Here is a 15355-nt window from a genome sequence, read left to right on the forward strand (position 1 = left end):
TGGGACAAGGTACAGGACGGCAGGCAGGCAGGGTTAGCACAGGCAGAATGGTCAAAACTGGGGAAACCTAGAAAACAGGAACTTTAGAAAAGACAGGATCAAGGGGAAAAACGTTGGTAGGCTTGACGAACAAAACGAACTGGCGACAGACAAACAGAACACGGGTATAAATACACAGGGGATAAGGAGGGGAGATGGGAGACACCTGGTGGGGGGTGGAAACAGGCACAAAGACAGGTGAAACACATCAGGGAGTGACAAAAGTACATGTAAGATGAATGTTATGTTTCAATTCCCTCTCTAATCCCCCACCTGCTGAAACCACTGCAGTCAAAGAGCTAATAGAACTCATTATAAACCCATGAATGTTCCAGTAACTCACACATTGTCTTTGCCCAAAAGGCGCTATCCCTCTATTATTTACGTCTTCTAGCTCGTAACTGTAAATCAGCAATAAACCAAAATAAGTGTGTAAAACCTGAAATTTTTTGACACAAGACAAAATGATTACTTTCATTGTCTCATCCCTTGCATCCAGGCTAAGAAATCAATTTCAATCTCCATAAAATGTGGGTATGTTTAGCGGTAAACCGATTAGAGTTTGATGTTATAGTTTCTATCCTTAGACCAATATACATCCCCTCTAAAAAAAAAAATGTAAAATGTGTGTGTGTGTGTGTGTGTGTGTGTGTGTGTGTGTGTGTGTGTGTGTGTGTGTGTGTGTGTGTGTGTGTGTGTGTGTGTGTGTGTGTGTGTGTGTGAGTAATGCTACAAGCACAGTGAGGATACAGTCTTTGGGGATTTGCTAACTCATGTGTTCCAGTTTATTATGTTACTGACACTATTTAAAGTCGTTGTAGGTCATAAACAGGTTTAAGTTACACATTTTTCACACATCCCAAATTATTTTGACAAGGAGTCTTCAATGTGTCAACACTACATCATTTTTAAAAAACATTTACGGTCGCTTTACCTTTCAAATAAGCTGCAGACTCCCATAAGACACAATAGTTGTCAGAATAAATAAAATCAAGATACAAGGATTTCAAATACAGTATAAACATTTTGTCTGGCATTTCTGAAACACGTATCAGGGACAATGAAATATCAAACAATTTATACAAATGTTGGAAGAATGTCGACACAACACTCAATTACACAAAGTATGACATTGCCCTGGACAATTCAGTCGGCTTTGATAACTTTAACCAGTCTGTTTCTTTTATCTTATCCAAAAGGGCCTCCTCCATCAACTCCTTGGCCTTCCGGTTGTCAAAAAGCTTTCTGTATGTACCAGGTCTTCCCCGTAGGAAGTGCTTTGGACTCTCATCTGAAAAAGTGTGTGTATATACAGCATGAGACTCTGAGCACACAACCAGGTCAGAAGGACAGTTCTGGTGTTCTGGAGCCAGACGGGTAATTGCCTCTCGGCTCCAAAAGATGACATCCTTCTTCTTCATGCTTCAGTGAGTTTTGCCTGCCTGCGCTTTTCCCGCAGCTGCACAGGTCATCTGAAAACCCTCGCACGGTGCATGGGACCCTTCGTTTCCGTCCATTTCCTCGCAGTCTGCACAGGTTACTAAATGGATGCGGACGGCCCTTGACACTAAGTGGTTTTATTTGTGTTTGGATTGGCTTCGTGTTTAGACTGTGAAGATGAGAGGTGAGAGGACCTCATTCTACTAAGATCCATCTGCTGTTGTGGGAAAACATTACCTGAACCTTCTTGGTGAGATGGTGGTAACGCAGTCATAAGCATGTCATAACAGAGTTATAAGCAGTTATACACTCTTACAAAAAAAGGTTCTAAAAGGGTTATTCGGCTGTCCCCATAGGAGAAGGCAGGACCCTTTCTGGTTCCAGGTATAACCCTTTTGGGTTGCATGTAGAACCCTCTGCGGAAAGGGTTCTGCCAGGGCAGGGAGCATTGAGGTAGTATCCTAAACTCTGGGGCTCCAGTTAGAAGTTGCCATTTGTGACTCACCACCTGGATTCGGTCTTATGTAGCAAAATGTGAAATGGTGTTTTTTACATTGGATAAAAGTAGAGACTCAGAGCTACAAAATGGTATATCATACAATGCATTTGAGGAACAATGGGCACTTTTGAGAAAATTACGTTTGAATGTTTTGGTATCTAGTGAAGAGCTCTTCTTTGTTAACACCCATTCAACATTGTTCACATCCTCTTAAGCTTAAGTCCCACCTATCTCGTTTCGCTCTCGGAGAACACACTTGACGCTCTGGCCGATGATTTGTTTACCTCTGGATAACATGAAAACAGCCTAACCATCTCTGCTGGCAACAATTTCATTACGCTTTTTTGCAGACGTTTACTGACACCGGCCATATTCAACAGGTGTTGTACACACATCACGTAATGTTAGCCAGCCAGCTAACGTTAAGGTAAACTCACCTCATTCCGTACAAATGTGCGCAACCGCAACATTCAAACGAGGCTACAAAGAAAACTAATGGGACTGTAGCGACTGTGTTGACTTCAAAATCTGGGGAGTGAACTACGTTTCTATTCAAGCGTTGATCGACATGGTAATGGCTCTATAGTATTGGAGAAAAGTTGGAAAAACTGACCCGCCGTTACATCGTAACGTGTCATGTCGTAACGATCAGCACTCATAAAGCAACTATTTCTGTCTTACAATCTCTCTCCACCAGGTGTAGCACTTCTCTCATCGTTTAAAAACAAGAAATGGACAGAGACGGGGTTAAGGGAGGGATACCTAGTCATTTTTTGCGTCATCTTTGCATGCGATCATCATTCTCAAAGCCGCTGTTTACTTCTAAGATCACTTTAGCACCGCCCTAAAAACCCGATTGAAATTCGACACAAACCTTCAAATAGGTATGTAATGACACATTATATAAACTCTTTATAGTGTTTTATTTACATTTTAGAGGCGATAAGGTGATAAGTTGGACAGATCAAGTGAAAAAAAGCAATTTTCCCACACAACATCTCTCCTTCTCAATATCACGCATTAGTTTCGCTTCCCCACCCGCAATTTTTAAAAAGGCCCGACGGGCCTCATTGCCTGCTTGAATTATGCAGAAACGGGCAGCGTTTAGGTAATGTAATTGATTCTGTTGGAAAGGGGAGAAAGTGTGCTTTACAATGGTATTGCCATTACAGTTGATCAGGAAGTATTACGTTTTTGGGGGCGCTAAAATAAGGGCAATTGTACGGACCAAGGCGATTATGGCTAGTGGGAAGATGGTAACGTTATCTGTGGCTTAACCAACAAGGCTCGTCATTTAACAATTTTATTCGTATTTACAGATGGCATACTAGTTTTTTATTAAGGCACATGAAAGTTCACATGTTCGAGAAGGCATTTCCGCCAAAAAACGCATTTTGATAAAAATATATCAAAATATATATAAATAATATTTTGATATATATACACTGCTCAAAAAAATAAAGGGAACACTTAAACAACACAATGTAACTCCAAGTCAATCACACTTCTGTGAAATCAAACTGTCCTCTTAGGAAGCAACACTGATTGACAATAAATTTCACATGCTGTTGTGCAAATGGAATAGACAAAAGGTGGAAATTATAGGCAATTAGCAAGACACCCCCAATAAAGGAGTGATTCTGCAGGTGGTGACCACAGACCACTTCTCAGTTCCTACGCTTCCTGGCTGATGTTTTGTTCACTTTTGAATGCTGGTGGTGCTTTCACTCTAGTGGAAGCATGAGACGGAGTCTACAACCCACACAAGTGGCTCAGGTAGTGCAGCTCATCCAGGATGGCACATCAATGCGAGCTGTGGCAAGAAGGTTTGCTGTGTCTGTCAGCGTAGTGTCCAGAGCATGGAGGCGCTACCAGGAGACAGGCCAGTACATCAGGAGATGTGGAGGAGGCCGTAGGAGGGCAACAACCCAGCAGCAGGACCGCTACCTCCGCCTTTGTGCAAGGAGGAACACTGCCAGAGCCCTGCAAAATGACCTCCAGCAGGCCACAAATGTGCATGTGTCTTCTCAAACGGTCAGAAACAGACTCCATGAGGGTGGTATGAGGGCCCGACGTCCACAGGTGGGGGTTGTGCTTACAGCCCAACACCGTGCAGGACGTTTGGCATTTGCCAGAGAACATCAAGATTGGCAAATTCGCTACTGGCGCCCTGTGCTCTTCACAGATGAAAGCAGGTTCACACTGAGCACATGAGCACATGTGACAGACGTGACAGAGTCTGGAGACGCCGTGGAGAACGTTCTGCTGCCTGCAACATCTTTCAGCATAACCGGTTTGGCGGTGGGTCAGGCATGGAGTGGGGTGGCATTTCTTTGTGGGACCGCATGTGCTCGCCAGACGTAGCCTGACTGCCATTAGGTACCGAGATGAGATCCTCAGAGCCCTTGTGAGACCATATGCTGACACATGCACATTTATGGCCTGCTGAAGGTCATTTTGCAGGGCTCTGGAAGTGCTCCTCCTTGCACAAAGGCGGAGGTAGCGGTCCTTCTGCTGGGTTGTTGCCCTCCTACGGCCTCCTCCACGTCTCCTCATGTACTGGCCTGTCTCCTGGTAGCGCCTCCATGCTCTGGACACTACGCTGACAGACACAGCAAACCTTCTTGCCACAGCTCGCATTGATGTGCCATCCTGGATGAGCTGCACTACCTGAGCCACTTGTGTGGGTTGTAGACTCCGTCTCATGCTATCACTAGAGTGAGAGCACCGCCAGCATTCAAAAGTGACCAAAACATCAGCCAGGAAGCATAGGAACTGAGAAGTGGTCTGTGGTCACCACCTGCAGAATCACTCCTTTATTGGGGGTGTCTTGCTAATTGCCTATAATTTCCACCTTTTGTCTATTCCATCTGCACAACAGCATGTGAAATTTATTGTCAATCAGTGTTGCTTCCTAAGTGGACAGTTTGATTTCACAGAAGTGTGATTGACTTGGAGTTACATTGTGTTGTTTAAGTGTTCCCTTTATTTTTTTGAGCAGTGTATATATATTTTACATTCAAACGGCTCTCCTGTGAAGTTGTGACTTGCGACATATGCCTAGTTTCCTGAATCGGGTCACATTTAGCACAGATCTAGAATCGGCTAACCCTCCCCAAATCCTAGCCTTAACATTCTTCGGGAATTAAGCTAAACTGACCTTAGATCAGCTTCCAGGGCTAACAGCAAAGGACGAAAGCATGTCAGGGCAAGAACACTACACTTCAAAGTACCAGGGAACACAAAAGTTAGAGGGGTAGAGTTTTTAGAAAGTCCTGATAAAAAAATAACACAACCATCTATTTGAATTTGCAACATGAATCAGTCATTTTGTTACAATCCGTGGTTAAAGATAGTGGGGCTCCTTTTAATGTTATTATTTTGCAGCAAATGAGCAATTTCCTTTGGTCTATCAAGTTCTGATGTCTTAAAATGTATCAAATATTCTGAGCTTGAATAAAATAAGTGCACTTGAAGGATTGGCCCGGAAGCAATGAAAAATGTTTTTGGGGGGTCAATAGAACCATAAATAAGTTATTTTCAGATTACAATCGCTGTTAAAGGAGACATCATGTATGCCCAGTCATTGTATTGTACTGTAATTATACAGTTGATCACACTGCTGTAGAAATAGCTGGGGACTGCGTGCAAGATGCCCGACCGTTGTTTTCAACATAATCTACTAACGTTCACATACACCGATTCATGAACCATCTATATCCGGGTTGCATCCGGTTTACACGGCCGAATTCACATTTGCACTTGCACTCAGTGCGCACAGGCAGCAGAGCAAGCAGCGACGACGTCATCAAGACATCCAAAAACATGGCAGACATTAGATTATTGTAAAATTGAAATAGCTTCAGCCGTGAGTGATGAAAAAAGAAAATCGGCCTCAGCACCAATTCTTCCAATGATTCAACGGATGTTTTATGTACAAAGGTGATGAGTAAAGTGTCTTATTAAGAATTTTTAAATAGGATTTCTCTATGTGGCCGTCTATGGATATTGTATTTCTGGGATGGGCGTCAGTTAAACTCCAGTACCGAAGCAAAGCAGTAGGAGCAGTTGTTAACCGTGCTTCTAGACCGCTTCCTGACCCCTTGGCTGATCAAGATGAATCATGATATATCATGATATATCTGAGGACTGTAATAGCGAATATTATAATAACGATTTTTTAAATCTTTGTTTCACCAATGGGTTTTGAGGGTTTATGAATTATTGATAGCTTCCTTGTGAATTCAATGCTTTATAGTGCAAATTATAGTGCCTTTTTAACATGACACGACATTCTTATGATCTCATAGTCATAGGCTATAGTCGAAGTGTTAATGTCTTACAAAATGTACATAGAAGTATAAATGCATATGACTTGACAAGAGAGGAATAACTACATTTAATTCTTAATGCTTCAACTTTTACTGCGTTCTCACTCATAAGGTAGTATTTTCCGCTGAACACTCAATCCTAAATGGCCGCAAATTCTGTCACCACGGTCCAGAGCATTATCCAGCACCTTCCCCCTACCTCCCTCCCAGATTCTCTCCTAATCCCCTAAATTCTTTCCTCAGCTCACCCTTCCTAACCCATTACTCATTTCTACCCACCCCTCTTATGCAATGCATATTGAATTAAAGCTCATCTTCAAACCTCCCACTCCCTCAACCCTAAAGACCATCATTTAGGAGCCTGCTGAGTCATTGATTGGATTGTGTAGGGATCTCCGAGCAAATTAGACTGTACCAACCCGCCACAGTTATAAAATGGCCAACCGCGTGACGGGACATACTCTCATTGATTTTGCTCTGTCGTGGTCGTTGCCTCAGTACTTTACAGTGATGATCGTATCAGCACAGATCAAACATTAATCTAGAATATTTAAGAAATTATGACGATCACCTCCATTTCAGAAGCCAAAAGCGCCCATTTGACCAGGATGGACAGAGAACTTTGGATGGATGTTTGTTTTAGCCATGCACATTATCGTCTCCCGAGTGGCGCAGCGGTCTAAGGCACTGCATCTCAGTGCAAGAGGTGGCACTGCAGTCCCTAGTTTGAATCCAAGCAGCATCACATCCGGCCGTGATTGGGAGTCCCATAGGGCGGCCAACAATTGGCCCAGCTTCGTCCGGGTTTGGCTGGGGTAGGCCTTCATTGTAAATAAGAATTTCTTCTTAAACTGACTAGCCTAGTTAAATAAATAAATAAACTAGGGGCAGAGTAATGGAAGGTTTCGTCAGATGAATGCCATCAATACTTTTTAAAGTGATACTTGCTGTCAATGAATTGAACACACTCTAATACACCATAAAAAGCAATTGATGGTCATTCCATTCCAAATCAATAGCGTGTTGACCTTGACTCTTTTTGATTGGTAAAAAGGATTTGTAAACTTTGACCTGATCAGGAACTAGACATAATCAAACTACTGTAGGCATGATCTATTCCTATTATATTCCTATTATTATTCCTATTCCCCTTATGTAAAGACCATCTCAGATTGTTAAGGAAATTGTGGAGTACGGTGTCTATATTAGGAGGCATATCAGAGGCAACTCCAGCGGAGAATGAGCCGTTCCTAATATGGAGACCGTAGTGGAGGATTCTCATACATTGTCTTGCTGACAGTCAGCTTGGCCCTACAGGATGTTAAGCCCTTTGGACCAGCTGGCAAACTCACTCAGCTCACCAGCCCTCTAGCACTAATGGACCTCCAGGGAGGCTCAATGTCAGCCGGAGGTCGCAGGCCATTATCAATCATTGTTCAATACTACTGTATATAAAGTAGTATTTCCTTCCACATTTTGTGCCAAATTTCTGCGGACTCCATCATTAACTGGCAAATGCTTACCATAGAGTTGGTTTTGTAAATTGCATGGTGGTAGACCGCCTCAAAACACACACACACACACACACAGTCACACACACCAACCAACCGCTGACTCCCTGGGAGATCCCCTCTGATGTTTTTTAGGAACGTCTCCATCCTCCCAGCATGCAACAGTGTCCAGAGCAATAGTTTCAAAGGCTCGACAACGTGTGAAACAATACATCTCATATCTCACACGTCCTCCTGTGCCATTCTTCTCCTGTGTGTGTGTGTGTGTGTGTGTGTGTGTGTGTGTGTGTGTGTGTGTGTGTGTGTGTGTGTGTGTGTGTGTGTGTGTGTGTGTGTGTGTGTGTGTGTGTGTGTGTGTGTGTGTGTGCATTCAAACTCCTGTGTCATCGCTTGTAGGATCGCTTATGTGTTTCGACACAGCGATCTGTCAGTCACGTTGGCAACTGTACACTGCCTATCGTGGGTGGGAGCAATCATACTGTTAAAATTCTGCACACGTCTCCCGTATTAAGAACCAAAGTGGTTTTGATGGCACCAGTTTTGACAGACATGCTGGGTAAATACAGCTTCAGCTCGGTTATCTCCCAGGAGTACCGATTACAAACTGTAGAGTAAGGCAAGGTTGCATTCCAAATAGGTTTAGGCCCCGTATGGGCCCGAGTCGACAGTAGTGTACTAAAATGGAAATAGGTGGCATTTGAGACACAACCCAAAGGCTCCACTTTACATATAGTCTTCATAAAACATTCATAGCACTTCCATATAGAAACCCCTAAAGCAGTGTACAAAAAAATGTATAATAAGTTGCATGTGTGTGAATTAATTACATTAAGCACACAATAGTGTTGGTGTTGGACTGCACACGGTTAACATTTCATGCTAATTAGCGTCCCTGGTGTATTGGTGCATCTGTCTTGTACTGTGACAGCGAAGTTGCTTTTTATTGATTTGGGGCACCAGACAGCAGTGAAAGAGTGTCCAATACGGTCGCCATATTACAGAGCTTATAGCCATGACGTTAAAGGCAGAGTCCTTCATTTGGTTTTCAGTCAAATGGCAGCTATACCATCACTTGTTTTGGTAGAAGCTGGAGAAATATAACCCCTCTCCAATTCATAGATGGAACTATGGATTCGAGGACTGTTAGTCCATGAGATATTAAAGCGTTTTTAAGCTTTAGGGGAGAGTGGGGTAAGTTGAGCCATTTTTTACATTCAGCATTAAATATAGTATTTGTTCTTACAAATATATCTACATATATTTCAGGATGTTGTGTATCCCTGGAAATAATCAGTTTTGAAAATATAGCTTGTCCAGAAAATGTCTTCTCTTGGCACAACATACCACTGGTATTGGGTAAGTTGACCCACAGGACAGGGTAAGTTAAGCCACCAAAAATGTTTGTACTGAATGAAATATTGCCACTACTTTTTTAAAACCATTTCAATCTTTCTTTCCCAAAGACAATTAAACACAATCACACAATCGCTTTTTGTGTCTTTGAATCAATTTAAGCATATTTTAGAACTGTCTTAACCCCTTTTTAAGCACGTTTAACATAGACCAGGCCTCATATCCCAACGATAATGCTTTGTATTACGCCTGGAAGAAAACACTTCAATTTGCTCAACTTGACATTGGCTCAGCCACTGCCACAAGGATGCACTTTCATGCTAGGTTTAGAACCTCATATTGAAGCTCATAGAGACTCCCGGGCTCCTGAGTGGCGCTGCTGTCATAACACTAAATCTCAGTGCTAGAGGTGTCACTACAGACCCTGGTTCAATTCCAGGCTTTATCACAACTGGCTGTGATTGGGAGTCCCATAGGGCGGTGCACAATTGGCCCAGCATCGTCTGGATTAGGGTTTGGCCAGGGTAGGCCGTCATTGTAAATTAGAATTTCTTCTTAAAACTGACTTGACTACTAGTTAAATAAAAGAGATCAAAACTGGTGTATACAACAATCTTAAAATTATCCTCTTTGGTTTAGATAAATGCATCTTGGAACCTCTTAACACAGATTACTTTCTTACCACTTCCTTCAAAGACCTCTTCCGAAATATATTCGGTCAAACGATACATTTTGTGTATGGTTTCCAAGAAACAAGGATGGCTCAGCTTACCCCTTTGGCTCAACTTACCCCACTCTCCCCTACAAATAACGGAGAAAAACAACCTCAGATTTTTGGGATATGATGGTGTAAGACAGTTGTACTAAGCTCATTCGGCATTTATAAGTGATAGTCTTCCAGAATCAATGGATTCCATTATCCACATCCATATTGAAATACTATTAGAATGAAGTAAATATAGCAGATTGTATGTTTAACACATTACCTCTGGTACTCGAATTGGGCAGCTGTTTTTGTTTATGCACCCATCCAGCATCTTGTAAAAAGCCAAAGGCCTGGGGCCTCATTTCTAACTGTTGCAAACTGTAAATTTAAACACTAAATCAGATCTATCATAAAACGGTGCACACGTGAACGAACATTATAACTCCACCTGAAAAACACCCATCACACACATTTTACGGTGACAATAATGCCCTTATTTGCTGTATACTTTGGAAGTAGTGGAATTAGGCCAAGACAGTGTCCGAAGGAAATACACTACATGACCAAATGTATGTGGACACCTGCTCGTACCTGTTCTTTTGCTTTGAATAAGTGTCTTATATTCCCCACTTGTACTACTAGGCTACTTTTGCCTTCTTGCAATGCAAGTCCTCAACCACTAGAAACTGTGAGCACAAATGTTCTAAAGTTTTCAGGAGGATAAGCACATTCTCACATCAAGTTCAGTCTTTACAAATGAAAACTCTTGCGTGAAAACTGGTGCACGTATGTTTTGGGGTATATTTTGTGTGTACCCAAACGTTTATCAATTAGGCCCCTGGTGTGCAATGTTTTTTAACCTTAATTGAACCCTTGTGTCATCTTTAGGGTAAAAAATGACCCGCCACTATGTTTAACAGCAGAGAAAACCCCCTAAATCATATTTGTTCAACTTGAAATGTGATGACTTTTCCTAGAGTGACCCCAACATTAGAAGAAGTGAAATATCGCCTTTGTTCATATTTCCATGAAAGATGTACACCACCAGGGCACAAAGATTGTCTTAGGGTCATTTTTGACCCGGCAGTTATACACACCACAAAAACCACAAAGACAAACACACGCGCGCACACACGCACGCAATGAGAAATTGAGATTATGTGTGCAACTGATTGAATTCAGACAAAACTAAAACTTTCTTGTACATGTGCAGCATCTCCCCTCCACGACCCCAGACATGACTCAAGTTCACAGACAAAATAAAAACAATTTCAGATAAAATAAACACAATTTCAGACAAAATAAAAATGTCTTGAAAGCATTGTTTACTAATGGGACATGCAGTCAGAGGCTATAAAGGGACTGTAGATGACAGTCACCCCAGTTGTTTGTCTGCACTCACTGAAAAATGAGTGCATGTTTCAGTGCCCAACAGGTCGTAGATCAGATTTTTTCAGATGTCCAGGAGGAACAAGAGAACAATGATTTAGAAGAGGAGGAGGTGTCTGAAGAAGAAGATGGGGAAGAATACAACCCAGTGCACAATGCATCATCTTCAGATGAAGAAGTAATCCCCCAAACTGAAAGAGAAACATTTTTGCTAAAGAACAGCAAAATAACATGGTCCTTGTCACCATATGACAAACAGGGTAGGATGGCAGCACAAAATGTCATAAGGATAACCCCAGCTCCCACAAGACATGCAGTTGCCCATGTCCAGGACATCGCCTCAACATTCTACATGTTCATCACACCAGCCATTGAAAAAATCATCCTGGAGTTGACAAATTTGGAGGGTTTCCGTAAATATGAAGACAACTGGAAAAGGATGGATGAGATCTACCTACGTGCCTGCATAGGGCTGCTAATCTTAGCGGGTGTGTATAAGTCCCGAGGCGAAGCTACATGTAGTCTCTGGGATGCACAGAGTGGAAGGGCGATTTTCCATGCCACGATGCCATTGAAAGTCTTTTACACTTTCTCAAGAATGCTACGATTTGATAACCATGAGTCAAGACCTGCAAGAAGTGTGAGAGACAAACTGGCGGCCACAAGAGAGGTCTGGGAAAAGTGGGTGGAGTGTCTGCCATGCCTCTACAATATATATGCCCAGCAAGCCAGCAAAGTGTAGCATCAAGATATGGGTGGCCTGTGACGCACAATCTAACTACGCTTGGAATTTGCAAGTCTACACAGGGAAGCCGACCAATGGAGGCCCAGAGAAGAACCACGGGATGCGGGTTGTGCTTGATGTGACAGATGGACTGAGGGGGCACAATGTCACGTGTGACAATTTCTTCACATCTTATGAACTCAGCCAGCAGCTCCTGAAGAGGAAGATCACCATTGTTGGCACAGTTAGAAAGAACAAGCCTGAGCTCCCCCCTGGACTCCTTGCAACAAGAGGGAGAGAGGCCTTCTCATCAAAGTTTGCCTTCACCCCCACCACCACTCTAGTTTCTTACCTCCCAAAGAGGAACAAGAATGTGGTCCTCCTGAGCACACTGCACAAAACAGCTGAGATCAGTGATCATGAGGACAGGAAGCCAGCTATCATCCTGGACTACAAGCACAACAAAGGAGGCATGGACAACCTGGACAAGGTGATTAGAACTTACAGCTGCAGAAGGATGACTGCCCGCTGGCCCCTGGTCATCTTCCATAACATCATTGATGTGTCCTCATACAATGCCTTCATGATAAGGAACAAGATCAACCCTACCTGGATGCCTGAGAAGCGGAACAAAAGAAAGGTGTTCCTGGAGCAGCTGGGAAAGGCACTTGTAACCCCATACATTCAAAGAAGGGAGCGCCTCCCCCACACAGCAGCCTATGCAGCGCTTGTGAAAGCTGTTCAGGGTGCTGAATCTTGTCCTGATCTACCTGAGGCTGCAGCTTGGGCAGGCAAGAGGAGGAGATGCCAATTCTGCCCCCCAAAGTGCTGCACATGTGAGATATACATCTGCAAAGTCCATGCACACACACTTGCATACTGTCCTACATGTGCTAATTAGAGTTGATTGATTTATGTTCTTCACGTTTTTGTTTTGTATCTATTATCTTATTTTATTCTTATTTATTGTTGTTGTTTATACGCCTTGTGGGTGGGGCAATAGTTAAAAAATGGGAGAAGACTAGTATTTTGTAGTTGAATTCCTCATTGTACAGTATATAAGAATATATCCCTATGTTGCCAAAAAGTTCAAGACTGTTATTGTTTCCCTTGGTTTCATATAATATAATAATGTAATTATAATATAATTTTCATGAAATCACAAGTCCAATACAGCAAATGAAAGATAAACATCTTGTGAATCCAGCCATCATTTCCGATTTTTAAAATGTTTTACAGCGAAAACACAATATGTATTTATATTAGCTAACCACGATAGCCAAACACACAACGGCATATTTTCACCATGTTTCCACCGCATAGGTAGCTTTCACAAAACCCACAAATAGAGATATAAATAATCACTAACCTTGAACAACTTAATCAGATGACAGTCTTATAACAGCATGTTATACAATACATTTATGTTTTGTTCGAAAATGTGCATATTTATAGCTACAAATACTGGTTTTACATTGCAGCCACCATCACAAATAGCACCAAAGCAGCCAGAATAATTACAGAGAGCAACGTGAAATACATAAATACTCATCATAAAACATTTATGAAAAATACATGGTGTACACCAAATTAAAGATAAACATCTTGTGAATCCAGCCAATATTTCCAATTTTTTAAGTGTTTTACAGCGAAAACACAATATATATTTCTATTAGATCACTACAATAGCCAAACACACAATGCCATTTACTGCCCGCCAACATAGCTTTCACAAAACCGACAAAATAGCGATAAAATGAATCACTAACCTTGAACAACTTCATCAGATGACAGTCTTATAACATCATGTTATACAATACATGTCACACCCTGGCCTTAGTTATCTTTGTTTTCATTATTATTTTAGTTAGGTCAGGGTGTGACATGGGGATGTATGTGTTTTGGTTTGTCTAGGGGCTTGTATGTTTAATGGGGCAGATGTCTTGTCTAGGTGTTTGTATGTCTATGGCTGCCTAGATTGGTTCTCAATTAGAGACAGCTGTGGTTTATTGTCTCTGATTGAGAGCCATATTTAAGGCAGCCATGGGCATTTGGGTTTTGTGGGTAATTGTCTATGTTCTATGTTGCATGTGTGCACTTAGTTCAGGTTTAGCTTCAAGATCGTTTGTTTTGTTCATTTTGTAAGTGTTTGTTTTTTCCTTCATTAAAAGAAGATGTGTTTTTCACGCACTGCACCTTGGTCCTCTCATTCTCAGCAAGACGATCATGACAATAGATTTATGTTTTGTTCGAAAATGTGCATATTTAGAGCTGCAAATTCACAATTATACATTGTGAATACGTAGCAACAATTCACCAAAATCTCCGGAGATATTTTGGACAGTCACCTAATCAAAGAACTCATCATAAACTTTCCTAAAAAATACATGTTGTACAGCAAATGAAAGATACACTGGTTCTTAATGCAACCGCTGTGTTAGATTTTTTAAAATAACTTTACTACAACATACAAAATGCATTATTGTGAGACAGCGCTCACCTATTCTCCGCCAAGTTGGAGTCAACATATTACACAGAAATACGAAATAACATCATAAATTGTGTCTTACTTTTGCTGAGCTTACATCAGAATGTTGTGCAAGGAGTCCTATTTCCAGAATAAATCGTTGTTTGGTTTTAGAATGTCAATTTCTTCTGTCGAATTAGCAACTTTGGCTAGCATTGTGGCGCGAACATGCCCATCATCTCTTGGCGCAAAGAACGGAAAATTCCAAAAGTCCCAATAAATGTTGAATAAACTGATCAAACTCGGTTGAAAAATCCTACTTTATGATGTTTTTCTCATATGTATCAAATAAAATCAGAGCCGGAGCAATTTGCCATGTATACCGAACGCTTTTCAGAAGACAATGTCGAGGTCCCCCGCGCGCCGTCGAAAACAAACAAAATACCGGACCTGTCACTCCAAAAGCTCTTATTCGGCCTCACATCAAGCTAGACACCCCATTCAACCTTCTACTGCCTGTTGACATCTAGTGGAAGGCGTATGAAGTGCATACATATCGATAAATAAAAGCCAGTTGAATAGGCAGGCCCTGAAACAGAGCCTCGTTTTCAGATTTTTCACTTCCTGTATGGAAGTTTGATGCCAAATGAGTTCTGTTTTACTCACAGATATAATTCAAACAGTTTTAGAAACTTCAGAGTATTTTCTATCCAATAGTAATAATAATATGCATATTGTATGATCTAGAACAGAGTACGAGGCCGTTTAATTTGGGCACGATTTTTTCCAAAGTGAAAACAGCGCCCCCCTATTCACAAGAAGTTAACGAATGACAGGTTGTTTCTTCACGCAAAATAGATTTGGGGTTTTAAATTAAATTTATCTGCTTTGTTCTA

The sequence above is a fragment of the Salvelinus fontinalis genome, chromosome 3 (assembly GCF_029448725.1).
Source record: "Salvelinus fontinalis isolate EN_2023a chromosome 3, ASM2944872v1, whole genome shotgun sequence".
NCBI lineage: Eukaryota > Metazoa > Chordata > Actinopteri > Salmoniformes > Salmonidae > Salvelinus > Salvelinus fontinalis.